The sequence below is a fragment of the Caretta caretta genome, chromosome 14, assembly GCF_965140235.1.
Source record: "Caretta caretta isolate rCarCar2 chromosome 14, rCarCar1.hap1, whole genome shotgun sequence".
Classification (NCBI taxonomy): Eukaryota; Metazoa; Chordata; order Testudines; family Cheloniidae; genus Caretta; species Caretta caretta.
This window is the reverse complement of record NC_134219.1, coordinates 33,885,284-33,912,983: the sequence shown is the minus strand read 5'-3', so window position 1 is coordinate 33,912,983 and position 27,700 is coordinate 33,885,284. Positions and strand designations below refer to the sequence as shown.

At 49.2% G+C, this 27,700-nt stretch overlaps 2 long non-coding RNA genes and 1 pseudogene across 2 annotated transcripts in view; 1 reads left to right on the top strand and 2 right to left on the bottom strand.

Annotated features, from left to right (window-relative positions):
• The window catches only part of LOC142069082 (uncharacterized), a 289,489-nt gene that overhangs the window by 196,361 nt on the left and 65,428 nt on the right, over nt 1-27,700 (top strand). The window lies entirely within an intron of this gene.
• Nucleotides 1-27,700, bottom strand: part of LOC142069081 (uncharacterized) — a 289,831-nt gene that overhangs the window by 223,517 nt on the left and 38,614 nt on the right. The gene's annotated exons all lie outside the window — the stretch shown is intronic.
• On the bottom strand, nt 801-20,453 carry LOC142069077 (zinc finger protein RFP-like; annotated as a pseudogene).

Below are 27,700 nucleotides of genomic sequence, written 5' to 3'. Positions count from 1 at the left end.
AATATTACTGCAGTTGATAACGTGAGCTGGCTACTTTATTGCCAGTTTCCTTCTGTTCCTCGGCAGCTGGAAGTTGCCAACAGATTTCTTTCACAGCGAGGATGTTGTTGCTTCTTTTCTTGCCTGAGGAAAGCATCGCTTGATGCTTTGATTTTATTTACTCTTTCCTCAAGCTTTGCTTTTAGAGCTTTCGCTTAAAGTTACCCAGCTGCTTTTCTTCAAGCCCCTTCAAGGCATTTGCTGGTGGGTCTGTCTAGCCTTTCAGGGCAGAGCCGTACAGATCTAGTACCCTTGTGACAAAGTCCAAGACCAGAAGATTGAAATAAACTTTATTCTGTGAATTTACTCATCTGAATCTACAGCATCCAAATAACGAAACAGAGCAAAATAGGAGCATTGAGCTGGGGAATTGCAGGGAGAGGGAAACCCCACTATGGTTTTTATATTCAGAAGTAAAGAGCAGAGGACTTTGATGGATGACCTGAAATGAGTCAGAACTTAGGCCAGGTCTACACTATAAACTTCCATGGGTAGAACCATATCGCTCAGGGCTGTGAAAAATCCACACCCCTCAGTGAACGCAGTCGTACCGACTGAACTCCTGGGGTAGACAGCGGTACGTTGATGGGAGAGCTTCTCCCCTGGACATAGCTACTGCCTCTCAGAGGTGGATTAACTACACTGATGGGAGAAGCTCTCCTGTTGGCATAGGAGCGTCTTCACTTAAGCATTACAGCGGCGGAGCAGCACCGGTGCATTTGTTCTGCTGCAGTATTTTAAGTGTAGACCTGCTCTACCAGAGGCAGGCTCTGCTGTGACCCTGAGAGTGGCTCCTGGTTGGCCAGTTTTTGTGTGCCTGGAGGATCACAGAGTTACAGAGACAGGCATGTAAGAGGGTCGGGAAACTCCTGTCACCAGTATAATGCTAAACAAGTAAGTCTTGTCCTCTCTCATCATTTTATTGTGAGTCTCGCAGCACTTGGTGTTTTTCTTAAAGTCCCAGCAGCTGGAGTAGGTAGATTGCAAGGCAACCTCAGATTATACTACAGATACATTTCCTGCCTTCACATTTGTGTAGCAAAGATTGAAAATCGGAAACAAGAACACCCCAAAAGCTGGGAAACCAGAAGGCAAAGAAAATGACACAATATTTAAAAAGATGTTTCCGCCAATCTCATGATTCTGGGGGGCCTGACACACTTTTTGAATGCTTCAGGCTGGCAAGACTGTGATTAGAATGGCAAAGTGTGATAGCTGTAATTTATATATTACCTATGTCTTTGCTCTACTTTAAATATCTCATATTGAGTGATCCCTACTCCTCTGTCACAGGGATTAACAATATGTCGGCCAGTGAACACATAACGGTATGCTTACCAGTGAACTCAAATTCTACACGCCGGCTCCCAAAGAAGGGGATGATCTTCCCAGGGAAAGAGGATGTGAAAGTAAAGATCGTCTCTCTGCCAGAAGATGTAACGTCATAAAATGTAACTTCCTCCCCTTCATAATCCAGATAAACCCCAATGTTACTGGGGCTATGAGGTAGGGCCAGAGCAGCCTCAGGGGAGGTGAGGGCCAAGTACTCATTCTCTGTACTCTGCAAAGCCCAGATCCTGTCCTCTGGTGTACGGCTTTTCGCTCCCTCATGTATCACAGACTCTTTGGCAATGCCCAAAACCCAATTACGTTTGTTCCCCACCTCCACTTGCCAGTAACACCTCCCTGAGGTGAAGCCCTTATAGCCCAGCACACAGGCAGCAGGGTAAAACTTGTTCTGTGTCACTAAATATCCCGTGTCTTGGTATTTCTGTATCACACTCTCATCTGTGGACACGACTGAACAGGGAATCCCCAGGTCTGGATCCGGAGTGGCCTGCACTGCACGAGGGGAGAGAGAGGCAGGAGGAGAGTGTTAAGTACCCAAAGCACCTCCCACCCGCCGATCAGCTCCTCCCCCTCCCTCCCAGCGCCTTCCTCCTGCCACGGATCCATTGTTCAGCGGTGGGCAGGAGGTTCGGGGGGGGGAGAGGGAGGAGTGGGGGCAGAAAGAGGCAGGGGAAGGGGGCAGAATGGAGCCGGGCAGGAAGAGATGGGGCAGGGGTGGGTGCTTGGCGGAAGGGGTGGAGTGGGGGTGGGGCCCGGGGCAGAGCAAGGGTCAAGCACCCCCTTGGGAACTGGGGAAGTCGGCACCTCTGTGCAGGCTAAACCACTCCAGTGCTGAGAGTGAGAGAGTCTGAGGCCAGAAGGGACCATCAGGTCATCTAATCTGACCCCCGTATATCACAGGCCACCAACTCCACCCAGCACCCACCTAACCCAACAACCAATATTAGCCCAAAGCCTGACAGCCTACAGCCGACCATGCTATGATGTGCCACAGGCAGAGAAGAAGAGGACCCGAGGGTCACCAGTGCCCGAGGCCCCCGCAATGCAGGGAAATGATTTGGTGAGATACCCCCAGATAATCCTGACACATCACCCGCAGCCACATGCTGCAGAGGAAGGTGAAAAGCCTCCCCCCGAATGCCACTGCCAGCTTGACCTGAGGGAAAATAGCCCTCCAGTGCCTTCCCCAATTCCCCCGTGAAAGACAGACCGGGTACCCCACGAATCACTGGGAAAGAAACTCAGAATAGCTGGTCAGCCAGGGGATGTGCTCCCAGAGTCCTAGAGCCACAGCAGCACCCGTGAGGACCCAGTAAGTGAGGTCAGGCTCAGCAGCATGGCTCCTTGCACCCAGCCCAGGCTAACTTGGGTGCTGAGCCCCAGGGTTCACTCTGCAGTGCAGACAGACCCTTACGGGCAGAGCTCAGCCCTGGGGGAGGCTAGGACCATTTCTCAGGCTCCCCAGTAGCCATGGGCTGGCTGGGGTGGGCCCTGAGTGTCAGTCCTGGGGAGCTGCCTGTTGGCTGAAGCTGAGCAGGAAATTCCCCATGGTTCCCGCCAGGCATCAAGGAGGTATTGTCAGGAGGGTGTGAGAAACTGGGATTTTTTGCAATTTTTTAATGAAGCCTGTATGTGCCTCAGTTTCCCAATATGCAGCATTGTTACCCAGTGGGTGATATGGGAGTGTTTGCTCTCAGGGCAGGCTAAGCTGCCCATGTCACTGTCTGGGGCCTGAGGTCCTCAGCAGACAATGGCAAATCCAATTGCCCGGACATGGAAACATAACGATCAGCAACCCGGAGAGCTACGGCCTTCCCCGCCTCTGTGGCTGAGCTGCATCGCCCCGGCTTGGGAACAAAGGACTAGAGGTGGGGGAGGGGTGAAGCGGAAGTTACATGCTGGCTGCAGGAAGCAGTAGGGGGGCAAAGAAGCGGACTTCCTGGGGGTGCTTGACCCTCGCTCTGCCCCAGGCCCCACCCTCACTCCACCCCTTCCCCCAAGTCTCCACCCTACCCCACCTCTTCCTGCCCCTGCTCCTCCCCCACCTCTTCCTGCCCCTGCTCCTCCCCCTGCCCGAACAGTTGATCATGGTGGGTAGGAGGCACTGGGAGGGAGGGGAAGGAGCTGACTGGAAGGGCCACCAGCGGGTGGGAGGGGAGGAGGGGGAGGATCTGATCCACGGGGCTGCCGGTGGGTGCTGAGCACCCACTATTTTTTTTCCATGTGTGCTCCAGCCCCGGAGCACCTACAGAATCAGCACCTATGGTGGGGGGCACACCTGGGAGTCTGAGAAAGCAGATCAGATGGACAGGGAGACAGAGCTTGAACCACGGGGTTTGCACTGCAGGGCTGGGCACCGGCTCCCGAGAATGGACTATACTGTAACCTTCATTTCTCTGAGCTAACCAAGGTCTTCCTGTGCTGTGGTGCAGAGCAGGGGACTAATAACCGCAGGGGCTTGACAGTGACGGCGGTGGCTGAGTGTCATTGCAGGTGCTTGCAGAGCTGTGCTGCTCCCTGAGATCACAGAGGGCTCCCGCAGGGGTCGGTCTCAGGTGGACGCACTGAACACAGCTCATGTTGTGAGGCAGGAGAGCTGAAGGCCCAGAGGTCCAGCCTAAGGAGTCGGTGAAGCCACGTGGCTTACCCTGGAGGAAGAGGGGGCTGATGTTGGGGGTCTGGCCCATCGAAGGGGCTCCTCCCAGAGACTGTTCCCAAGCGGGGGCTGCAGCACGAATCCTGTGGATCCGTGGCAGAGGGGATCTCGGTCTCCTCCCCCGATCCCTCGCCCTTGCTGGGGGTGCTCCACATCCAGCAACAGAACAGAGCAGGGGAGGCAGCAGGCAGAGGACGTTAACAGGGACACCAGCTTCAGCTTTTCATGCACTTCCATGCTGCCCTATTCATCCCTCATCTCCTGGTGGAAAGTCCCCAGCCCCAGAGTACAGCACATGGGGTGAGAACCCCTCCACCCACTTGGACCAGGAGAAAGTAGCGAGCAGCCCTGCTAGAGAGACACTGGGCTCTCTGGTGCACTGGGAATTCAACTTCTCGGTGGCACTGAATGTCCACACCCGAGGGATGTGTAACAGTCATCCAATGCACTACACACATTTTGGGGAGGGAGCATTGTGTAGAGGTTAGAAGCCAGGACTTCTGGGCTCTCTTCCTCACTCTGCTACTGACACGCCGTGTGACCTCAGGCATGTCCCTTCCTCTCTCTGCAGTCCAGCTTCCCTTTTTGTCAAATGGGCATAAAAGATGCCAGGTATTCAGATGCTGTTGTGGGGGGCCAGATAGGTAACTGTGAGATCCGAAGAGAGCCCCTTCCCCAGCTTCCAGTGGTGCTCATGGGACAAGGATGGGGACACAACACGGTTGCAAGTGTGGTGTTCAGTAATCGTGCTCGGTGCATGATGTTTGAATGAAGCCTTCTTTATCCAGGGTTCTGTATCACAGAGCTTCTGCTATGCTCCTCCTTCCTGTCTGGGAAGTCAAACCACTTAAAGAGACAGTTCCCAGTACCACAGGGAGCACCAACCTCCAGGGAGAGACAATACTCCTTGAACTGATGGATAAATTCATGGAAGATAGGATACTAATAACCACTGATGGACCTGTCTTCTGACAGTGGCCAATGCCAGGTGCTTCAGAGGGAACGAACAGAACAGGCGATCATCTTGTGATCCAGCCCCTGTTGCCCATTCCCAGCTTCTGGCAAACAGAGGCTAGGGACACCATCCCGGCCTATCCTGGCTAACAGCCATTCCTGGACCTATCCTCCATGAATTTATCTTGTTCTTTTTTGAACCCTGTTAGTCTTGGCCTTCACAACATCCTCTGGCAAGGAGTTCCACAGGTTGACTGTGCGTTGCGTGAAGAAATACTTCCTTTTGTTTGTTTTAAACCTATCGCCTATTAATTTGAAAAATATGAAAAAAGAAAAGGAGTACTTGTGGCACCTTAGAGACTAACAAATTTATTTGAGCATAAGCTTTCGTGATCTACAGCTCAAAGTGAGCTGTAGCTTATGCTCAAATAAATTTGTTAGTCTCTAAGGTGCCACAAGTACTCCTTTTCTTTTTGCGGATACAGACTAACATGGCTGCTACTCTGAAATTTCATTTGGTGACCCCTAGTTTTTATGTTATGAGAAGAAGTAAACAACACTTCTTTATTTACTTTCTCCACACTCGTCATGATTTTATAGACCTCTATCATATCCCTGCTTAGTCGTCCCTTTTCCAAGCTGAAAAGTCCCAATCTCATTAATCTCTCCTCATATGGCAGCTGTTCCATACCCCTAATAGTTTTTGTTGCCCTTTTCTGAACCTTTTCCAATATATCTTTTTTGAGATGGGGCAACCACATCTGCACGCAGTATTCAAGATGTGGGCGTACCAGGGATTTATATACAGGCAATATGATATTTTCTGTCTTATTATCCATCCCTTTCCTAACGATTCCCAACATTCTGTTTGCTTTTTTGACTGCCGCTGCAGTCCTGATTCTCTGCCTGGTTCAGTACTGGCCTTAGCGTGGTCTCCCCGCAAGGGACCTTCCACCAGCTGGAGATGGATAGAGCCCAGCACGAGTCCATGCTCCTGACGCTAGGGTGAGAGGGAAGTATAGCACAGGAACTGGTGGGAGACACTTCCTTAACTCTTTATTTCCCAGTTTTCAGAGGTTGAAATATGGGTTCCTTTCATGTTCTGGGAGAGTACAAGGCACTGATGGTCAACCTGCACTCTGTGTTAATGATGTTTTCCAGTAGTGAAGCTTGTCTTTCCTATAAAAAATAAAAATAGAGCAAATTTCTAGTCCTTATAATTGCCGAGAGAAGCAGAAAAATGTGACCTGAATGTGCCCTAAAGGCTGATTATTGGACCTAAAAAATGTACCCTACTTTCCAATTGTAAATAGTATGTGCACGTTCATATATCACAAAATGGGAATGGGCGATGGGCTGGATGATTCCCTGTTCTGTTCATTCCCTCTGGGGCACCTGGCATTGGCCACTGTCGGAAGACAGGATACTAGGCTAGATGGACCTTTGGTCTGACCCAGTCTGGCCATTATGAGATAATGGTTCCTTCTAACCTTGGAATCCATAGCTCTGTATTGGTGGAAACCTCTCTTGTTTGAATTCAGAAGTGTCTTCTAAAAAATTAATCCGGAGATTTTAATTAATAATTGTCGTAGGAAAATATCCTTATGAAAACTTACCCTCTTTCTCTGCCTTGGAGATCAGAAAGTTCAGTTGATAGGGCAGGGTCTCTAGAGCAAGAAAAGATCAGAGGAGAGGTGATTTGCCCCTTTCTTGTAGGAAAATAGCCTCATGAAAATGGGGCTGGATTCACAAAGAAACTTAGGCAAGCTGACGCTTAGCATCACAACACCCAACGCTTAGGCACCTAGAAAGTCACTGTGATTCACAAAGCCAGATCAGGCTCCCAGGCAATCTGCACCATAAATGGGGAGAGAGATGCGCCTTGGAATGAGCTTCATAAAAGCCAGCATGCTAGGCGACTCCCTGCTTACGCCAGCCAGTGGGAAATGCCAAGGTGCGGGGGTGTGCTAAGCCCTGGCCCCCTCAGGGAGTTCGGCGACCGAATCTGGGCAGCACCGTAGGCGCCTCCCTCGGCGTGGGATTCTCAGCTGCGAGCCCTCTCTTGATGACCGGCACCTGTGCCATTTTTTTTGACAAGAAGGCTGGCGGGGGAAGGAAACCCACCTCGCTCGTAACTTTTAGCCCTGTGGTTAGAGCACTCAGCTGGCCTTTGGGAGACCCCTGGTTCAAGTCAAGCCTGTGCCGCAGAGGGAGCAGGGATTTGAAATGGGATCTACCACCTCTCAAGTGCCCTAATCTCTGGGCTGCAGGATTGTCTGATACTGGGTGCCCACATGCTCTCCTGTGGGAGAGGTTCCACTGGGGATAATCAATAATTCATTGGGCCAGAGGCAGAGAGAAATCATGAGAACGTCCCAGGTGGTTAGAGCACGCTCTTGGGAGGGATGCCCAGAAGCCTGTCCTGCTGCTCAATTATTTATACACAGTGGATCAGATTCAAAAGGGGCAACAGAGAGGCCTATATCAGACCCCTGTTGGAATCCCTTCTTCCCCTCAGGGGGACAGAGGATTGGAACTGGGGATCTCCCACATCCCAGGTCAGTACCCTAGTCACAGAGCTATACATTATAAGTGAGCTCCTCTTTCCCTAGAGCCTGCTTCTTTTGGGTAAGTTCACATATAGGGCCCGAGTCAGTAAGCGTGCTCAGAGCAGGCATTTGAGATTGTGGCCCTGTAGGTGAGTTAGGAGGAGGAGCCCCTTTCTTTCCCCAGTGCGTGTAGCTCTCTGGGGCTTAGCTGTCTTGGTAGCTGGACTGGAACTGCAGTGCACATGCACAGAGGCAGAAACATAGGTGCCTAGGGGACTTTTACCGCAAAAAAAGAGGTGATGAGTAATTTTAGGCACCTACAAGGTTTGGTTGCAGCTGAGTGGGGGTCTTTGTGAATCCCAGTGTGGTCTGATTCTGGGACTGAGGTGCCTAAAATGGCAAGTAGACCCCCTCACCCCAAGTCCTTTTGTGAATCTAGCCCATACCCTTTCTCTCTGCATTTGAGCTCAGTTCATAGGGCCGGGTCTCAAGAGAAAGGAAGGATTGGAAGAGAGGTGATTTCATGTTGTCTTGACTCTGGTGACATTTCTACCGTTAATTAATGTAACCGTGATTGAGAGAGACAAGCTTTGGAGCTTACTCAGAGCTCTTCTTCAGGTCTGTGTAGCTCAAAACCTTGTCTCTGTCACCAACAGGAGTTGGTCTAATAAAAGCTATGACCTCCCCCACCCTGTCTAATATCCTGGGGCTGACATGGCTGTCGCAGCACGGCATGGAACCGTGCTGTAATTCTGAGAGACAGCCCAAAGGAAAAGACCACAGAACGAGAGGCAGATTGGAATGGGGAGACCTTTCCAGTGAGACCAAACTAAAGTGAAATCATCGTCCAAAATATATCGTCCATCTCCTGCCTTACTCCAACGATCTCAAAGCACTCGGTGGCATTCACTAATTAGCACAACAAGGTAGGTTGGCCATTATTTCCTCCTTTTTCAAGATGGAGGAACTTGAGGTACAGAGTCTGGGATTTTCAAAAGGGCTGAGGCCACGTGGTGGCCAACTCCCATTGACAGTCAGAGAGAGATGGGGCCTAAATCCCTTAGGTCCCTTGGAAAATCCCAGCCATGGAGGTGAAATTCAACATTTTCTAAAACATCTGGCGATTGTGTGTCTCTGAAATGCTGAGTGGCCAATTTTGACACCCATGGTTGGGTCTGAGACAATCCAAGTGGAGGCCTGGCAAACTGGCATCAGCCCTGAGCCCTCCCCATCCCACCCACAGACGTCTAGCTGTGACGAGCTGAGAACTAATAGGCCAGAGTCCATCTCCTTCCACAGTCAGAGGCACATCTCGATGTGCCATCGCCATATCATGAGCCCAAATAACTCTGAATTTCTTCAGAGCCTCCTGTAGACAAACATTTCTTTGGGAACAGACGCCAACTCTCTCGCTCACATCCTGTGACACAGCCATTGGTTTCTCGAACTTCACCTTCTCACACCTGGGGGGAGGGGAAGGGGGAAACACCCTAAATCTTTTCTTTCTTGAGAATGAGCTACCTGAGGCTGCTCTCTTGTGGGCTCAATGAGAGCCTCTAACTCCCACTGGTGAGACAATTCATCTCCTCACTGGCGTTTTTAAATGCCTAGCTCCTCCAATGGGAGTTAAAGAGAGTAAGGGGTCCACAGGCTGCCCCTCAGAGAGAAGGGCCTAATCTCATGGGAAAGGATGCTCCAGTGGTTAAGGGGTTGCTGTAGGACTCTGGAAACCTATGTTCCACTCCCTGCTCTGCCACAGCCTCCCTGCATGACCTTGGGCAAGTCACTTAAGGCTTGATTTTTAAAGGTGCCTCCTGGGATTTTCAAAAGCACCTAACCAAGTCAGGCTCCCAACTGCCACTGATCACAATGGGAGGTGCCTAACTCGCTTAGCTGCTTTGGAAAACCCCACCAAGTGCCTAGCTACGTCTCAGGTGACTAAATGCCCTGCAAAATCTGACCCTGGGGGGAAAGTCCCCTTCTAGCACCACGACGCGTGAGGGGGAGTGGGAAGGAGTCACGTACCTGCACAAGGTGCTTTTGATGTCCTAGAAAAGAGAAAGAGTTCAGTCCCAAGTGCCACAAGATGCGGATCGCTTCTGCTCTGCAGGGGACTTGCTTTGCCATCCCTAGTTGAGCTCGAGATGCAGTTCTCTGCAGTTAGCAACTTCAAAAGTCCATTCACAGATTTCGATGGAATGGGACCCCTAAGCACACACCATGACTGTGGGTTTTCTCCTTCTAAATTCTGTGGCATTTGCTCAAACAGACTGATCAGACGCATGAATCCTTGACTGCCACATGCAACTGCTGTGTCCAGAGCGTTTGCCTTTCTCCATGTATGCAATTCTGCTCAGCAGTTCTGGAAGCTGGATTCATTCTCATTTCTTAATAGGCCCTGCAAAGAACTTTGTTTTCCTAATCTCTCACTTCCTAGAAAGTGGAGTTGTGCCTTTTATTGCTTTCATATCGTTAGGGACCTTCATTTTCAGTTTTTATTTTAGTTAATTTTTCCTGGGATTTTACCAGTGTTTATTACCACAATAAAAACAGGTGCAAATCAGTGCAGAAAACTATTAAGTTTTCTGGTTAAATATCGGGGTTTGTTTTGGTGGATGGAAAGACAGGGAGAAAAAGTATTCAGTAGATGAATGCTTTGAATTCTGTTCATCCCTGTGGTTTGCTGCAGAACTAAAACAGAACTCAAAGCACAAGGGCCCCCCTGAGTTTAAGAAAACAATATATCTGAAATCCCCAAATAAAACGTTTCATTTGAACAAACAGGTTACTGGTGTAGAATCATAGAATATCAGGGTTGGAAGGGACCTCAGGAGGTCATCTAGTCCAAGCCCCTGCTCAAAGCAGGGCCACTCCCCAGCTAAATCATCGCAGCCAGGGCTTTGTCAAGCCTGACCCTAAAAGCCTCTAAGGAAGAAGATTCCACCACCTCCCTAGGTAACCCATTCCAGTGCTTCACCACCCTTCTACTGAAAAAGTTTTTCCTAATATCCAACCTAAACTTCCCCCACTGCAACTTCAGACCATTACTCCTTGTTCTGGCATCTGGTTACCACTGAGAACAGTCTAGATCCATCCTCTTTGGAACCCCCTTTCAGGTAATTGAAAGCAGCTATCAAAAAATCCTCCCCCATTCTGCTCTTCTGCAGACTAAGCAATCCCAGTTCCCTCAGCCTCTTCTCATAAGTCATGTGCTCCAGCCCCCTAATCATTTTTGTAGCCCTCCGCTGGACTCTTTCCAATTTTTCCACATCCTTCTTGTAGCGGGGGGCCCAAAACTGGACACGGTACTCCAAGTGAGGTCTCACCAATGCCGAATAGATGGGAATGATCACGTCCCTCAATCTGCTGGCAATGCCCCTACTTATATAGCCCAAAATGCTGTTGGACTTCTTCACAACAAGGGCAGATTGTTGACTCATATCCAGCTTCTCGTCCACTGTCACCCCTAGGTCCTTTTCTGCAGAGCTGCTGCCTAGCCATTCGGTCCCTAGTTTGTAGCAGTGCATGGGATTCTTCTGTCCGAAGTGCACTTGTCCTTGTTGAACCTCATCAGATTTCTTTTGGCCCAATCCTCCAATTTGTCTAGGTCCCTCTGTATCCTATCCCTACCCTCCAGCATATCTACCCCTCCTCCCAGTTTAGTGTCATCTGCAGGTGCAATTGCTGAGGGTGCAATCCACACCATCCTCCAGATCATTAATGAAGATATTGAACAAAACCGGCCCCAGGACTGACCCTTGGGGCACTCTGCTTGACACTGGCTGCCAACTAGATATGGAGCCATCGATCACTACCTGTTGAGCCCGACAATCTAGTCAGCTTTCTATCCACCTTATAGTCCATTCATCCAGCCCATACTTCTTTAACTTGCTGGCAAAAATGCTGTGGGAGACCATATCAAAAGCTTTGCTTAGAACGATTAATCTATAAATATTCACCTTCGATAACTGGGCCGCACCATTTGCAGCGCATATGCTCAACTTCATCCTTTTCTCCTGTTGTTGTTTCTTTAACCCTTTTGAATACTTCCTTGTGTTCTGAAATGTATTCTGATGTAGATTTTCATTTTCTTCCCATTTTAGTGCGTCAAATCTTTAACCCATTGTCTACTAACAGTTTGAAATGTGTACTTGGTGGGTGTGTGATTTATCAGTAGGTTCAGACGCACACGCACTTCAGAGCTTGCGTGCGTGCCTGTTGGTTTATTGTGTGCATCTGCTAGAACAATAAGCTCTTTCTTCAGCAGGCAGCTTTGCATATACACACAGACTAATGTATTATCGGAATACAGAGATCTCATGCAATGTATTGTATTTTCTTAATAAAACAAGTTTTTTGTATATATTTGAATGATAAAAAAGTAGGATGAAAATCAGAAAAACCTCAATAATACTTTTTTGTAAAACCCAGAAATTTTTTGGTAAAAATTGGTTTAAACTGAAAATGAAGGGGCTTACACAGGATGTCTCAAAAAGGCCTGAACCATCTGCCTTTAAAACAGCAAAACTGTTTCCACATTGGAAATATTAGAAATGTCACATTTTGTTTTCCCTCACTTCGCTAAAGGACACACTGACAGTCTCCATTGTGGAGTAGGACCTCTCCAAGAACTTAATAAACTCCAAAGCTAATCAATCAGAATCTCTCCCTTCCCTGGGCAGGGATCTGGGTGTCTCTAACTGTCTCACCTGCAGGAATTCACTTGTTGGCTGCTGACACTTCTCTTCTATCTCACTGATCAAGTCACCGAGACGGGAAATCTTTTCAGACAGTTTGGTGACATTTTCATCCTGTATCTTCACAATTTCCTTGTCCAGCTCTTCCAGTTGGGCCAGCAGGAGTCGCTCTTGCTCATCCAGGAACTGCCGCAGTTGCTCAAATTCAGACATGATCTTCTGCCTCTCAGCTTCTATCTTTCCCTATAATGAAGGGACACAAACAGGAAAGGACAGATCAAGGACAAGGGTTGCCAGATGTCCAGTTTTCAACTGGGAAGTCCAGTCAAAAGGGAAACCTGGCAGTGTCCGGTCAGCACTGCTGACTGGACATGAGAAGTCCGGTTACCCACAGTAACTGGCTTCCACCACCAGAGGGCGAGAAGAGCAGCAGCTGCTGCTGGAGCCTGGAGGAGCACTCAGGGATGGCTCCATGGGGGGGAGAAAAGTACCGGCATCTCCCCCATCCTGCTCCAATCACCCCTCCACCCCTGGAGCGTGGCTCTCCCCCTCCCACCCTGCCCCAGTCACCTCCACCACACCCCTAGAGCTCTGCTCAGCTGGCAGGGGGAGGGAGGTGGAGAGAGCAGCAAGCGACAGTGGGAGAGGGACAGAGGAGTGGGGGGCGGGGCCTCGAGGGAAAGTGGCGGCAGGGCACAGGGCAGGTTCCAGTGCTCAGCATCCGGTTTTCACAAATGAGAAAGTTGGACATCCCAGACTCTCCCCATGTCCCTGATAGGAACAGTTCTTAGAGCCCTCTTTTCATATCAACCTACTACAAACACATGGTTGAGATTTCAGGAGAATATGCCTGACAGTCTCTCAGCTGGCCTGAATGAACAGCATGTTCTGAAGTGCCTTCGGGACGTACGCCTCCAGTTCCCATTTTCAAAAGGTCACTTTGGATGCTAAGGAGCCTAAGTTTCTTTGAAAGTGACTTTTGAAAATAGGACAGCTCTCCCTGCGTTTTAAGCCCCTAAATATCTTTGAGAATCTGGCCCTTAACCACTTGCAAAATTGTTAACCCTAGGCTCCGAAATCACTTAGGCACTTCTGAAAATGGCACCCAATCTCTCTAAAATGATGAGTTTTCAGGTCTGAGTGGCTTAGTATATTCTGTTGATCATCTAGAATCTTCCAATAGCAGAAAGGTTGGAAGGGGGGAGGTCTGACTCAGAATCAGAAATACATTGGCAGAGAGTTGTGGAGAAGACTGAAGAAGGAAAGGGTTCTGCTGGTTATCCACATAAAACACCAGTTACAAAACACACCATGCAAAATGCTTCTTCTCCAGCTTTTGCATGTTTCATCTGACATTCTGTTAATTACACTGTCCCAGAGGAAACCAGTTGTGCCTGGTGGAGATTCAGGAGGAAGATTTCTGAGATACAAAACAGCTACTGGGTGCCTAAGTCCTACTGACAGTCCATGTGAATTAGGCCCCTAATCACCATACGTGCCTTTGAAAATCTCCCCTGAGATCAGTGTTTGTAGCTGGATGTGTGGGGAATAAGATCAGTGCTTTGAGTTGAAACTGGAAGCCAGTGGAGGAATCAGCCCAGAGGGATGATAAACAAAGATAAACATGATCACACCCTGCAAGGGTGTCTCAACAAGAGACAAAGTGCTTGAGGTTATCAAGATGATGTTTAAAAAAAAACGTGAACGATACAGAGCAGAACAGTGGTTCTCAAACTTTTTTACTGGCAACCCCTTTCACATAGCAAGCCTCTGAGTGTGACCCCCCCTAATAAATTAAAAACACTTTTGAATATTTTTAACACCATTATAAATGCTGGAGGAAAAGCGGGGTTTGGGGTGGAGGTTGACAGCTCACGACCCCCCATGTAATAACCATGCGACCCCCTGAGGGGTCCCGACCCCCAGTTTGAGAACCCCTGGAGTAGACGTTTCTGGATACCAGGGAATAATGTACGGATTATCAAGAGGAGCGAAGTTCGGTTTCAGATCGAGAGGCGTAAGGAATCCATACTCTGCAATATCCCCGATTGGGGGTAAGAGGTTAAGGGGTCAAAGTACAGACACTGAGACATGAGGGTACGTTGTTCATAGAATAGCTATGTTCAGGTGTGGTGTATAATGGGTGGACACAATCATGAGGATGGATTGACCCTCATTTTGTGAGATTTAACGTTCAGTGAGTTTATGGTTCCAGTTCATATGGTCCAACGGACAAAGTCTCTCGGTCCCCAATACATCACAGCTAACCCTGATCGGAGCTTGACCTTGCTCCCAGTTAGCACATTTTATCTCAGTTTAACTGGACAAGGTGAACCCTACACACCACACTAGGGTCAAATTAAACTAGGTTCAAAATGTTTGCCTGTGAGGGCCTTGCACCAGAACAAAGACATTACATTCAAAAGTGATTTGAGGTACATCTGTACTACACAAATGTTGTGGTGGTGTGTAGAGGACGTACACTATATGCACCCGCTAACATGGGCATAAATAGCAGTGTAAATGGCGAGGCATGGCTTAAGCAAGTAGAGTCGCAATATGCCTGAACCCTCTGGGTATAAACCCTACACACAGGGCTCTATACACCCCCAAGCAGGGCCTCCCCCATCTACACTGAGTGTCCCGCTGCGTCCCCAGTGCCAGAGCCTTTCCCCACCACAGGAAAAGGCTCCAGGGAGTGGAGGAAGGCTCCGGCCGCTCCGCTGCCTCCCCCTGCTGGAGTCTTTTATTCACACATGTAGCTACACATGACAGTGTGGACACAGCCTGTTTCTCACTGTGCTGTGTAGCTACACATACCCTACAGGATGCCCCCAGCGGTGTGCCGTGTAGATGTAGCCATAGCTAAATCAAAGCAGTGCTGCGTGTAGACAAGGGCTGACACTCTCCCCACAGAGAGAAATATCACCCCTGACTGATGTAACTTCTGGACCATAACAATGGGGACCTACCAGATATTCCTGGCTTTGCGTCTCTGCATCCTGTTTCCACTCCAGAAGTTCTCCTCTCTCTTGCTTCAGTGTGTTCAACTGGGTTTGAATTTGTTCCTGAGGCAAGAAAAACAATGTTGGGGGTGGAGGGGAAGGTCAACCTGCTAAGGAGTCTGTCCTCTGTGCAATTTATATACATTGCAGTGCTGATTTCATTATCTGAAGCTGGGATTTTCAAAGAAGTCTCATGAAGTTGGGTTCTCAACTACCATTGATTTTCCATCTCCCTCTCAAGTTGCTCTAGGACGGTGCTCATGGCAATGTCACAATTGACTCTTGAGAGGTGGGAGACTCAAATCTCTTCTCCTCACCAGGCAGAGGGAGAACTTGAACTGGAGTCTTCCACATACAAGGTGAGTGCCCTACCCCCAGGCTAATGGTTATGAAGAAAGTCTTCAACCTAGGGGTGACAGTGGACGAGAAGCTGGATATGAGTCAGCAGTGTGCCCTTGTTGCCAAGAAGGCCAATGGCATTTTGGGATGTATAAGTAGGGGCATAGCGAGCAGATCGAGGGACGTGATCGTTCCCCTCTATTCGACATTGGTGAGGCCTCATCTGGAGAAGTGTGTCCAGTTTTGGGCCCCACACTACAAGAAGGATGTGGATAAATTGGAGAGAGTCCAGAGAAGGGCAACAAAAATGATTAGGGGTCTGGAACACGTGACTTATGAGGAGAGGCTGAGGGAACTGGGACTGTTTAGTCTGCAGAAGAGAAGAATGAGGGGGGATTTGATAGCTGCTTTCAACTACCTGAGAGGTGGTTCCAGAGAGGAAGGTTCTAGACTATTCTCAGTGGTAGAAGAGGATAGGACAAGGAGTAATGGTCTCAATTGCAGTGGGAGAGGTTTAGGTTGGATATTAAGAAAAACTTTTTCACTAGGAGGGTGGTCAAACACTGGAATGCGTTACCTAGGGAGGTGGTAGAATCTCCTTCCTTAGAAGTTTTTAAGGTCAGGCTTGACAAAGCCCTGGCTGGGATGATTTAATTGGGGATTGGTCCTGCTTTGAGCAGGGGGTTGGACTAGATGACCTCCTGAGGTCCCTTCCAACCCTGATATTCTAGGATTCTATGATTCTTCCCCGGCCACGTTGTGCGGAGCAACACAGGTGCAGAACTCCATCTTGCATGAAACAGCTTCGGTAGCTAAGCCACTCGACTCCAGGAGAAGGGTTCCCAGGTGTGGATCAGAGACAGGCCCATTCCTACACCAAACTCTGGGGGAGTTGGGGCTTAGGACACACCCCTCTCGTCAGTATCTCCGGAGGGCTAGTCTCCCCAGCTAGCATGCTGGCTTTTGTGGATGCCTCTCTCCCCCCAAATGCCTAATTCAGGATTTGTTGTTCCAAACTGTACCAGATGACTGGAGGATAGCTGATGGAAAGCCAACTTTTTTAAAAAGGCTCCAGAGGAAATCCTGGCAATTACAGGCTGGCAACCGTAAGGGCTTGTCTGATTGTCAGATGCTGGGACTGGGCAACAGGGAATTAATCCTTTGGTAACTGCCGGGTTCTGTTCATTCCCTCTGGGGCACCTGGCATTGGCCACTGTTGGAAGACAAGATACTGGGCTACATGGACCACTGGTCTGACTCAGTGCAGCCATTCTTATGTCCTTAGTGGTTTTCTAGGTGTCTAAAAGTTAGGCATTGCAGTGCTGAGCATCACAACACCCAAGTGCATTTGGGGATTCGGGCCTAAATCTCCTTTGCAAATGGGACTTCGGCTCTAAAGTCAGTTGGTGCTCTTGAAAATGTGCTCGAAGGATCTTATTCTGTAATTCCCGGGGGGTGAGGTGTTGCAGAGCCACAGAGAGGATTTAAAAGCACAGCTCCCGTTCATTTCATGGCAGCTGGGCATCTCAGGCCCCATTCTCAGCCCTGCTTACTTTCCTTCTATGCTGTATATGTCATGCTGCCAGGGAAGAGAGAGGCCTTTGGGGGCACCAGACCTAATATAGAGACCTAGGGACTCTGTCTAGAACAGCCCTTTGCATCCAGTGAATCCTCCAAGTGCTGCAGGGCAAAGGGTTGAAGTCGTATCCATTTTGCAGCAGTGTAGGGTAGGGTGCCCTGCTCCCATGCAATGACAGAGAAAACTATATGAAGAAAGCTGGACATCAGAGAGTTAAAGCTGAGCAACTTAAAGGGAAGGGAGTTTTGGTAAGAATGTTTAACGCACTTTTAAAAAAAATAGTACATTAAACTCCGGTGCCTAATGAACTCTTGGGAGAAAGAGACTCCTGGTTAAAAATCCAACACACTCACAAGGTGCATAAATATTGTGCTCGATTGTTCGGCATGGGGGAAAGGGCTTGTTCAACATGGTCCTGGGAATCAGCCATTTTCTTCCTTTAATCTTATTGTGGCACTACTAGAGCCCACTTCGTCCTTACAGCTAGCGTGGCGTACAGCACAGCGGATTCTGCCCCGAGGGGATTGCTCTGTCCAACAGGCTTTTTAAGGTTCCAATCCACTTGGGCTTCATGGGCCCTAGAATGTTGCAAAACTTCAAAGATTGTATGGGCAGGACGTGAGCCACTGGTTCAGGGAGGCTAACCCCCAGTCCAGCCCCTTCTGCCAGAGGCCCCCCCAGACCAGCCATGGGGGAAGAGCTGCAGATCCCCGGCAGGAAGCAAGAGGGAGTCTGGGGGTGGATGGGGCCACGCAGGGCTGTGCCTCCCCTGGCCCGTCATACCCGTCGCCCATGATTTCTGCTTCAGGAGCAGCGAAGTGACCATCCTTCAGCAAACCCGGGAAAACGGGAATTCATCATCCTGGTTTTTCCTTGAGGAAAAAGTTACGCAGATTAACCTTTGTTTCTTAAACAGAAATCTTTCAGGGCACCTTCTGCGACAGAAAGTAGCAGAGAACAAACTCCTTGAGAACACTGCTGACCATGTGTTATTTTCCTGTGGCTCGCCTGAAAGCAGCGGTCATCAGCTGTGAAATGCTCAAGCTGGGGCGCTACGGCTCCAGTCTGCAGCTGTGCTGAGATGTTGGTAATGTGACGGTAGAGAACTGCATGACGGGAGTGATGAGAGGCGGTGTGGTCTAGTGGCTAGGGTACTAGGATGGGCATGGGGAGGCCAGGGTTTAATTCCTGGCTCTCCTACTGAGCTGCTTTGTGAGCTTGGTTAAGTCACTGCTGCTTCTGTGCCTCTGTTTCCCTCCCACTCCTTTGATTTGTCTCCGAGCATGCCCACCAGATCAGGCCCCGTAGAGGAGAGAAGCAGAATGCCTGGTTTTCCCCAGCTCATGGATTGCTCTGGGTGTGGCCAGGAGACAGGCAGCCAGATGCCATGGGGGGCAGCTGTGCACATGCCCAGAGACAGAAACACAGGCACTGAAAGAAGCTGTACCCTGAATACACAGGCACTGAGTGAGTCTGGGCTCCTCCATAATGACAGGTTTCAGAGTAGCAGCCGTGTTAGTCTGTATTCGCAAAAAGAAAAGGAGTACTTGTGGCACCTTAGAGACGAACCAATTTATTTGAGCATAAGCTTTCGTGAGCTGCAGCTCACTTCATCGGATGCATAAAAGTGGATTATCATACACATTGTAAGGAGAGTGATCACTTTAGATAAGCTATTACCAGTAGGAGAGTGGGGTGGGGAGAGAAAACCTTTTGAAGTGATAAACACCCATTTTTTCATGCTCTGTGTGTATAAAAACATCCTCACTGCATTTTCCACTTTTATGCATCCGATGAAGTGAGCTGTAGCTCACGAAAGCTTATGCTCAAATAAATTGGTTAGTCTCTAAGGTGCCACAAGTACTCCTTTTCTTTTTGGGCTCCTACAGGAATTCTGGGGATTGCAGTGGAGCCGAAAACTGGCATTTAGGTGCCTAAACTCCAGATTTATCCACTTAAATCTGGGGTATAGACATCTTAAGTACCTTTCAGAATCCCCAGCCTTTGTCTATCTTGACTGTTTACATCAGTGGTCCCCAAACTGGAGCATGGAGGAACATTTGAGGGAGCATGGCAGGGCCAAGACCAGCCCCCACAAGGGGCAGGAAGGGAGTGCCACTCAGATCTGCTATGGCCCCCTTGGCCCTGGCTCCTACCCCAGCTCCACTCCCAGCCCCAGTCTTGACCCTGGCTCTGCTCCCAAACCCAGTTTGAGCCCCCGACTCCCGGCAGCCCCACTTCCAACCCCAAGACACCCCCACAGCTGTGGCCCCAGCCTCTGACTGTGGCCCCACTCACAGCTCCTAACCGCAGCTGCGGGTGGGGAGCCATAGCCAGGGTAAGGGAGAGCCTGAGGGGAAAAATTTGGGGACCACTGGTTTAGATTGTCTGTGTGTTTGTACAGAGCCTCGCACAACAAGGGCCCTGATCTTGGTGCCTTTAGAAGCTATTGTAATAAAAATTGCAAACATGCCCAAACCGAAGTAATTACCCTGCACAGCAGATTCCTACCTTGTAGGCCTGGGCAGCCTCCTCTGTGGGGACCACCCTGTGAGTACGGTGAGCCTGGGACTCTCTGCAGATTACACAGATGAGCATTTGGTGCTGGTTACAGAAGAGTTTGAAAGGCTCCTGGTGCACCTTGCACCAACTTCTCCTGCTGCTGTTTGGAAACTCAGCTGCTTGGCTATTTCTACAAAGTTCCCCAGTTGTCTGTTCGGCCTGAGGGTCCTCTGGGGAAAGGTCTCTCTGCACTGAGGACAGGAGACAGCTGTATCCGATCCCTCCCAGCACTGGGCGATGCAGGCTTGGCAGAAACTGTGCCCGCAATCTAAAAACACGGGATCCTTATAAAAACTCAGACAGATGGAGCAAGTTGCTTCATCTCGGAAGCTTTTCAGAGGATTCACTGCAGCCATGGCTCCCTGCAGACAGTGTCACAGGGATCTAAGATGTGGCTTAACCCCAACTGGGCGTTTTTCACGTGGCTTCTTTGGGGGCTTTTTTGGCTGCTTTTTTTTTTTTTTTTTTTTTAATGTCCTGCCGGAGAACATGATTGGCTCCCTGTTGCCCAATCCCTCTCCCAACACCCAAAGCAAGGAGAGGGGAAGAAACCAGGACTCTGAGACTGACAGTGCCCAGGGCCAATGGGGGAGAGGCCAGTGCGACAGGTCAGCCCGATAGGGCATTACAGATGAAGGAGGGAACCTGGAATCCAGCTCAGTCAGCTGTGGGTTGGGTTCGTCTTCCCTAAGTGAGGTCCTCGGGGTGAGAGTGTTGCATGCATGCGTGTGTGTGTGTCCATGCCCTGCAGTGCCTACTCTCTCCCCACCGCCTGCCTCCTGCCTGGACTGCTCGGGGGGTTGGGTGAGCTGATAACAGTGGGCTGTGGTCAGTGATCTTTCTGTTGGTGCATTTCTGGTGGTGGTGTTGCACCTGCACGGGGGAGGGAGGATGCAGGCAGTGGGTGACAGGGGGTTGCAAAGCTGGGGGGGGCTGCAGCATAGCTTGGGCCAAGTTGGGGCCGGGGAGGACTGGGGAGTGGCCAGGCTGGGTTTGGGGGTTGTGGGGGGAGGGAGTGGCGTGCACAGCACCACCGCTGTTGGCCAGTGATGCTTGGGGCATTTCTGGTGGGGTGGTGCGCTGTTGAGGGGGGTCTTTTGGGGGTCCGGTGGTATTACGGCTGTACTAGCGGTCGGTCACTGGCATGACGGACATGGAGCGGTGCCGACCCAAAGCAGATTGGCTTGTTTTGGGTGATTTGGAGGGGTGGGGGACGTAGGCAGAAATTAAACCTTGTCTGTCTGAGGAGAGAAATGAAACTGATGTGTAAAAAGTTGCTTAAATCCGCTTCCGATTTTGCTTTGGTTTAGTGTCTATAATGGGGCTACTCAGTCTGCTGTCTCAATTTTGTCACTGCAACATAGTGACGCTGATCCAGGCTGGATCAAATTCAGGGTCCAACTACACCAGAATCCTGTCTCCAGCAGCAGTCGGCACCAGGTGTCTCTGAGGAAGATGGAAGAACCACACAGTCGACAGATTCTACACACATAGTAAACCCAGGCTCAGATTCAGGTTTAAGGCCAGACCCCTCTCTGGACCTCAGTTTCCACACCTCTAAAATGGGGTCAATGATAGTGACAATGATAGGCTCAGCTCCCAACCCTAGCAGCTTGGCTGTTCCATGCCCTACTGTGTACCGAAACTGACTTGAAAGGACTATCCAAGCCCCTCCCAGGCCTGTTCCCATTGTGGGTCTCTCTCCTGGCCGAGCACAGGCTGTTCTTATATCGTCCAACAGGCTTGGATCCTAGTTACATGCTGCTCCTTCTCATGTGACCCCTGCACTTATTCCCTTCACCTGGGGATAGGTTCAGTTGAGCTACTACCCCTTTCATGGCCATCTCACCCTGGGACAGCCTGAAACTGGAAACCTGTGCTCGAACAGTAACTGTTTGCTAGGAAAGGTGCTGAAGACACAATGGAAGAGGAAATCCTTTGGACTGGATTGAAATTATTCCAAAGGAAAGTGAATGAGAGAAAATGTCCAGCGTTATCCTCCTAGCGAAAGAAATAATTGAAGGTCAGAAAGGACCATTCTGTCCATCTTCTTTGTAACACAAGCCCTAGAACGTCACCGAGTGCTTCCTCCAGAAAACCTGCTACGTGGGACTGAGCCAGAGCACGACTTCTTGAAAGACATCTCCATGCATTAGAGCCAGCTGGTCAGAAACAATCTTTCTTCTCCAGTGACGTGAAGTTAAAGGACACAGAGAAGCAGAAAACCTCGACTCGGGTTGTTACTGGAGCTGAAGCAGAGAGGCCAGGACAAACACGGCTAGGGCCCAGGACTGACTATCAGCAGATCTGCCGTTTTCTCTTCCTGGCTTTTTGACCATGAGCGAATCTCTTTGCTTCTGTGTGCCTCAGTTTCCACGACTATAAAATAAAACTACTCAAGGTTCTGTTTTTTTCTCTCCTGTTTTGCAAGGCGGGACACTTAGATACATTTGGGGCCTGTCTACGCTACCGGTCTAGAGTGTATTTGTAAGCTGATGACCCCCACATCTTGTTCAGAAGCTGTGGATGACACAAGCTCCCTACGTTTGTTCTGTGCTTAGTTCCTAGGGCACAGCTGGGCTGGGCGGCCTTTTCTCGCTGTGCTGTGCGGAGCAGGTTCTGAGCACGAGGGATACGAAGGACTAATTCTTGAAAATAATTCAAGGACTAATTCTTGAAAATAAATATCAAAGAATCATAGAATATCAGGGTTGGAAGGGACCTCAGGAGGTCATCTAGTCCAACCCCCTGCTCAAAGCAGGACCAATCCCCAATTTTTGACCCAAATGGCCCCCTCAAGGATTGAACCCACAACCCTGGGTTTAGCAGGCCAATGCTCAAACCACTGAGCAATCCCTCCCCCCAAATAGAACTGCAACCCAAATAAAAAATCACTGCTGCTAACATTGGTGGGTGATAAAATAGAAGCAGAGTGGAATTAATGATGAGGAGAGGGCAGTGACACAGAGCAATCGGATCCCTTGATAAGCTGGAGCCATTCAAAGAAAACAAGTTGGAAAAGAACCAATTGAAGGGTCCTATAGCTAGCGACAAAGCATGCAGGCCACACCTACAGAAGGGGGAAGTGTATCCAGGAAAGCACTGACTGTGAAGAGGATTTAGGGGGCATGCTGGGCAAGCCATTCAACATGAGCACCCAGGGGGATACTGTGGTGAACAGGGCTAAAGCCATCATTAGATGTATGAAAAGAGCAGTGAGGAGCATAGGGAGGTGACACACCATGAGGAAGACGGATCATGGAGTCCTGCATTCAGTTTTGGCGTCCACCTTTGAAAAAAGATTTGGAAATATTGGAGTTGGGGCAGCAAAAAGCAATGAAACGTTTTGTGGGCTGGAGAAAAATGCCTGCTCATGAGCTATTGAAAGAGCTCAGCCTGTTTAGATGATAAAAAAAGATCGGGAGGTGACATCGTTGAAGTGACTTCACGGAGAGAAAATATCGGGGATGAAAGGGCTCATTAATCTAGCCGAGAAAAGCATAACAGTGGCTGGAAACTCAAAAGAGACCAATTCGTATTCGAAAGAGGGCACACATATTCAACCGTGAGGATGAATCACCAAAGGAACAAACTAGAACGGGAAGTGGTGGGAATTCCCCACCTCTTGATGTCTTCTAATGAAGACGAGATGCCTTTCTGGAATGTGTGTAGTCAAAAACTAGCTACTATGCTCTCCAGAAAGCATGTGATATGCAGGGGGTGAGATGACATGCTCTAATTGTCTCTTCTGTCCATAAAGTCTGCTCATGTATGAAAAACTGAGCGTAGCATGGGGAGAAGCCTCTAATGTTTTACTGTGTTGGGCTTGAGCCCCGAACAATGAACGCTCATTGCGTGGGGTGATCCAGGGGAAGCAGCTGAAATATCCAATGTGGCTGGACAGGGGCAGGACATCAGCACTGCAAGGGAGGGGTGGGTGTGGCAGTGACATCACAAGGGCCTTTGGCAGGACCTCAGCCTATTGGACAAAGGTGGTGGGGAGGCGATGATCTCACAGAGAGATCTTGACATCAGCCAGGCAGGACAGGGGTGCAGGACAGGGGCAACCTCGGAGATCCCTGTGGCTTTGCTTCAGCACGTCTCCTTCTCGAGGTCTCTCCTGGAGGACTGAGAGAGCATTCACTTGCACGTTCGTGAGCGCAAGGAGGACCCTCTTCGGAGTTTTCTCCTTTTCTTGTAGTGGTTTTGCTCGAAAACAGACGTCCCTATAGAAAAGGTAAGAGCCTTGGAGAGGTTTGGAACCTGTTCAGTCTGATCTATCACGTGCCGGCTGATTTTTAGGAAAGGAAAAGACTCGATTGTGGGGGCAGTATTTTATTTCCGAGCCAGGACTTTGTCCCTTAGAATTACTGGGGACGTTGGGGTTTCTCCTTTTTGTTTTCCCTTTTCCTGTCTCTCCCTCTTTTCTCATCTTCTCTTGCATCTTTGTCCCTTTCCCCTGCTTTCCTTTCACCACTAGGACCTGTCTGTGCATGTGGAGTTGGGGATGGAGGGGGGGCGGGGGGGTTTGCATTCCAACTCTCATTGCGGGAGGCCCTCCCAAAGACATGTGGCTGGAATGGTGCTCTAAGAGTGACTCCCTCCGGTGGTGACCCGGGACATCTGGTGAGAACTCTCAGCTTTCTGCTTCTCAGAGTCTCAATGCTGATTGGGGGAGCTTGGGGCTATTGTGAGGGAGGAGACTCAGGTCTTTGTTACCCTCGTTTAAGACCAAGGAAATAGGCTGTAACCAAACATGTATTTGATTGCTCTTTCCGCTTTTCTCCATTCATTGTCTTTGAGTAATTCACGATTCTCTCTCTAATGGGCTAGTTCTTCTAAAACACTTACTAAAGAATTAGGTTTTAATAAAGCCAAATGCAACCCCATAGCTCCAGTAACAAAGGAGTCAGGTGGCACCCTACAGAATGGGGGACAATCCGATGGAAAGCATTGACCCTGAAAAGGATTTCGGGGCCATAGTGGACGAGCTACTCAACATGATCTGTCAGTGTGAAACTGTGTTAAAAAAGGTTAAAGCCATTCTTGGCTGGATAGAGTAGTGAGGATGGAAAGGGAAGTGAAAGAGCATTGGTGAGACTGATGTTGGAATGTTGAATCCAGTTCTTGTGTCCACATTTTGAATATTACGTAAAAACAATTGGAGAGGGTACAGAAAAGATTTGTAAGTGAGTGATGGGGATGATGCCTTCTAATGAGACATTGAAAAAGCTCAATCTGTTTAGTATATACAAAAGAAGAAGGAGAGGTGAGTTGCTTGACTTCATGGAGAGAAAAGGTTGAGTGTAAATGGCTCTTTTTATGTAGCAGAGGCATGACAAGACCCCATGGATGGAAGCAGAAATCAGAAAAAGTATAATGACAATAAGACCCAGATTTGTAAGAGGGTGGTTCGTCATTGGCACAAAGAACCAAGAGAAATGATGGCTTCTCCATCTCTTGATCACTTTGAATAAAGACTAGATGCCTTTCTGGAAAACGCTGAGTAAAAGAAAAGCCCAGCTCTTCTGACATACAGGAGGCCTTAGCATACGCAGGGGATCAGATTAAATGCTCTAACGGTTCCTTCTGGCCATAAAGTCAACTAACTTGTGAAAACCTAATTGCGGCCTGGGGAAGAACCTCTGTGTTCGACTGTGTAGTCGGTGTCACCTCACAAGGAAGAGTCATTGAGTGGGATGATCCAGGGGAAGCAGCTGAAACATCCAGTGTGGCTGGACAGGGGCAGGACATCAGCACTGCAGGGGAGGGGTGGGTGTGGCATTGACATCACAAGGGCCTTTGGCAGGACCTCAGCCTATTGGACAAAGGTGGTGGGGAGGCGATGATCTCACAGAGAGATCTTGACATCAGCCAGGCAGGACAGGGGTGCAGGACAGGGGCAACCTTGGAGATCCCTGTGGCTTTGCTTCAGCACGTCTCCTTCTCGAGGTCTCTCCTGGAGGACTGAGAGAGCATTCACTTTCACATTCGTGAGAGCAAGGAGGACCCTCTTCGGAGTTTTCTCCTTTTCTTTTAGTGGTTTTACTCGAAAGCAGACGTCCCTATATAGAAGGTAAGAGCCTCGGAGAGGTTTGGAACCTGTTCAGTCTGATCCATCAGGTGCCGGCTGATTTTTGGGAAAGGAAAACATTAGATTGTGGGGGCAGTATTTTATTTCCGACCTAGGACTTTGTCCCTTAGAATCACTGGGGACATTGGGGTTTCTCCTTTTTGTTTTCCCTTTTTCTCTGTCCCTCCTACTTTTCTCTTCTTGCTTCCTTTTTCCTTTTCCTCTGCTCTCCTCCCACCACCAGGAGCTCTGTGTGTGGAGCGGGGGCCGGACGGGGGTGGGGGGGGGGTTGTGGGAGGCCCACACAGAGAGGTGAGACTGGAATAGTGCTCTGAGAGTGATCCCCTCGGTGGTAACCAGGGCCATTCTTTGGGCTATTTGTTGAGAACCCTTAGCCTCCCGCCCCTCAAAGTCTCAACCTTGATTGGCTGAGGAGGGGGCTATTGACAGGGAGGAAACTCTAGTCTTTGTTGTTCTCTTTTATGACCAAGCAAATAAGTCACAACCAGTTAAATGTTTGACCAATGTGGATGCTGCTCTCCATTCATTGTCTCGGAGCAGTTCGTGATCCTCTCCAACATTCCAATTCTTCTCAAATACTTGCTGAATAATTACTATGAACAATTGTTGGTCTGTAGCTCATTTGAGAGCAACTCTGCTACTGACTGGCTGCATCAGCTAAGACAAGTCCCTGCTCCTTTCTCAGCCTTCGTTTCTCCTTCTGTCAAGAACGAATAACAATCCTCTCCCACCTACCTCGCCATGGGTGGATGCTGGGGATCCACTGAAGAGTGTCACTCGGAGCAGTGCAGACTAGGGGTGTCCTATCACACTGAGCCATATCCGATTATGACCTAATATTCCATTGGTTTTGTATTTTATTCTTTTGAAATTGTGAAGAGCAGCAACTACTTAGCTCAGACTGAAGCATCTTATCTAATTTTCTAGATCATAGTTGGTTTCAGAGTAGCAGCCGTGTTAGTCTGTATTCGCAAAAAGAACAGGAGGACTTGTGGCACCTTAGAGACTAACCAATTTATTTGAGCATAAGCTTTCGTGAGCTACAGATGCATCCGATGAAGTGAGCTGGAGCTCACGAAAGCTTATGCTCAAATAAATTCGTTAGTCTCTAAGGTGCCACAAGTACTCCTTTTTCTTTTTGCTCGATCATAGTGTCTCCCCTTTGTGTACGACGAGACAGTTGAATGCACTGTGACAAACAGGAGATGCTCTTGTTTTGCAAACAAATATTTTTGCAAAGAAATTTCATCCTACTTCTTATGATTTCAAGAAACAAAGTGGTTTCGTCTGAATGGATTTTCTGACAGAAAACGGTTTCCATGAAAATGTTCACTCCTGATTTCCTGGGCTTTATCCCTGCCTCCAGGGGGTTGTTGTCTGTTAGTTCGAACAGGAGTCAGGACTGTTGTCTTCTCTTTCTGGCTCTGTCACCGCTTTGCTGTGTGACACCTTGGGTAGGTCCAATGGGAACAGGGTCAATTCTCTAACTCCAGGCAGCAGGGAGCCTGGGTGAGATAAGGGATGTTAAGGCCGTCTGCGAAGGAGAAAGGGATGTTTCCAGGTGATGAATGTCAAGAATTCTAAACTTTGCTAAAATGGCTAGTCTCGAGAAACAAGAACTAGTTGGGGCCAAACTTTTAACCATTGTCTTTTTTAAAGCCCATTCAGGAATGTGAGTCCCAGAGAGCCATAGAGAGGGGGAGCAACTTGCCCAAAGTCCTACAGATCAATAGGCAGCAATGGAAGCAGGAGTGACCCTCCCTCTCAAAGGCAGGGGGACCAGCCATTAGGGCCTGGTTGCAATTGCCAGCTGTGGGAGGGAGTGTGCGGCAGTGGTTAGTGAAGGGGTCCATCCATGGCTCTGACACTCAGTGTG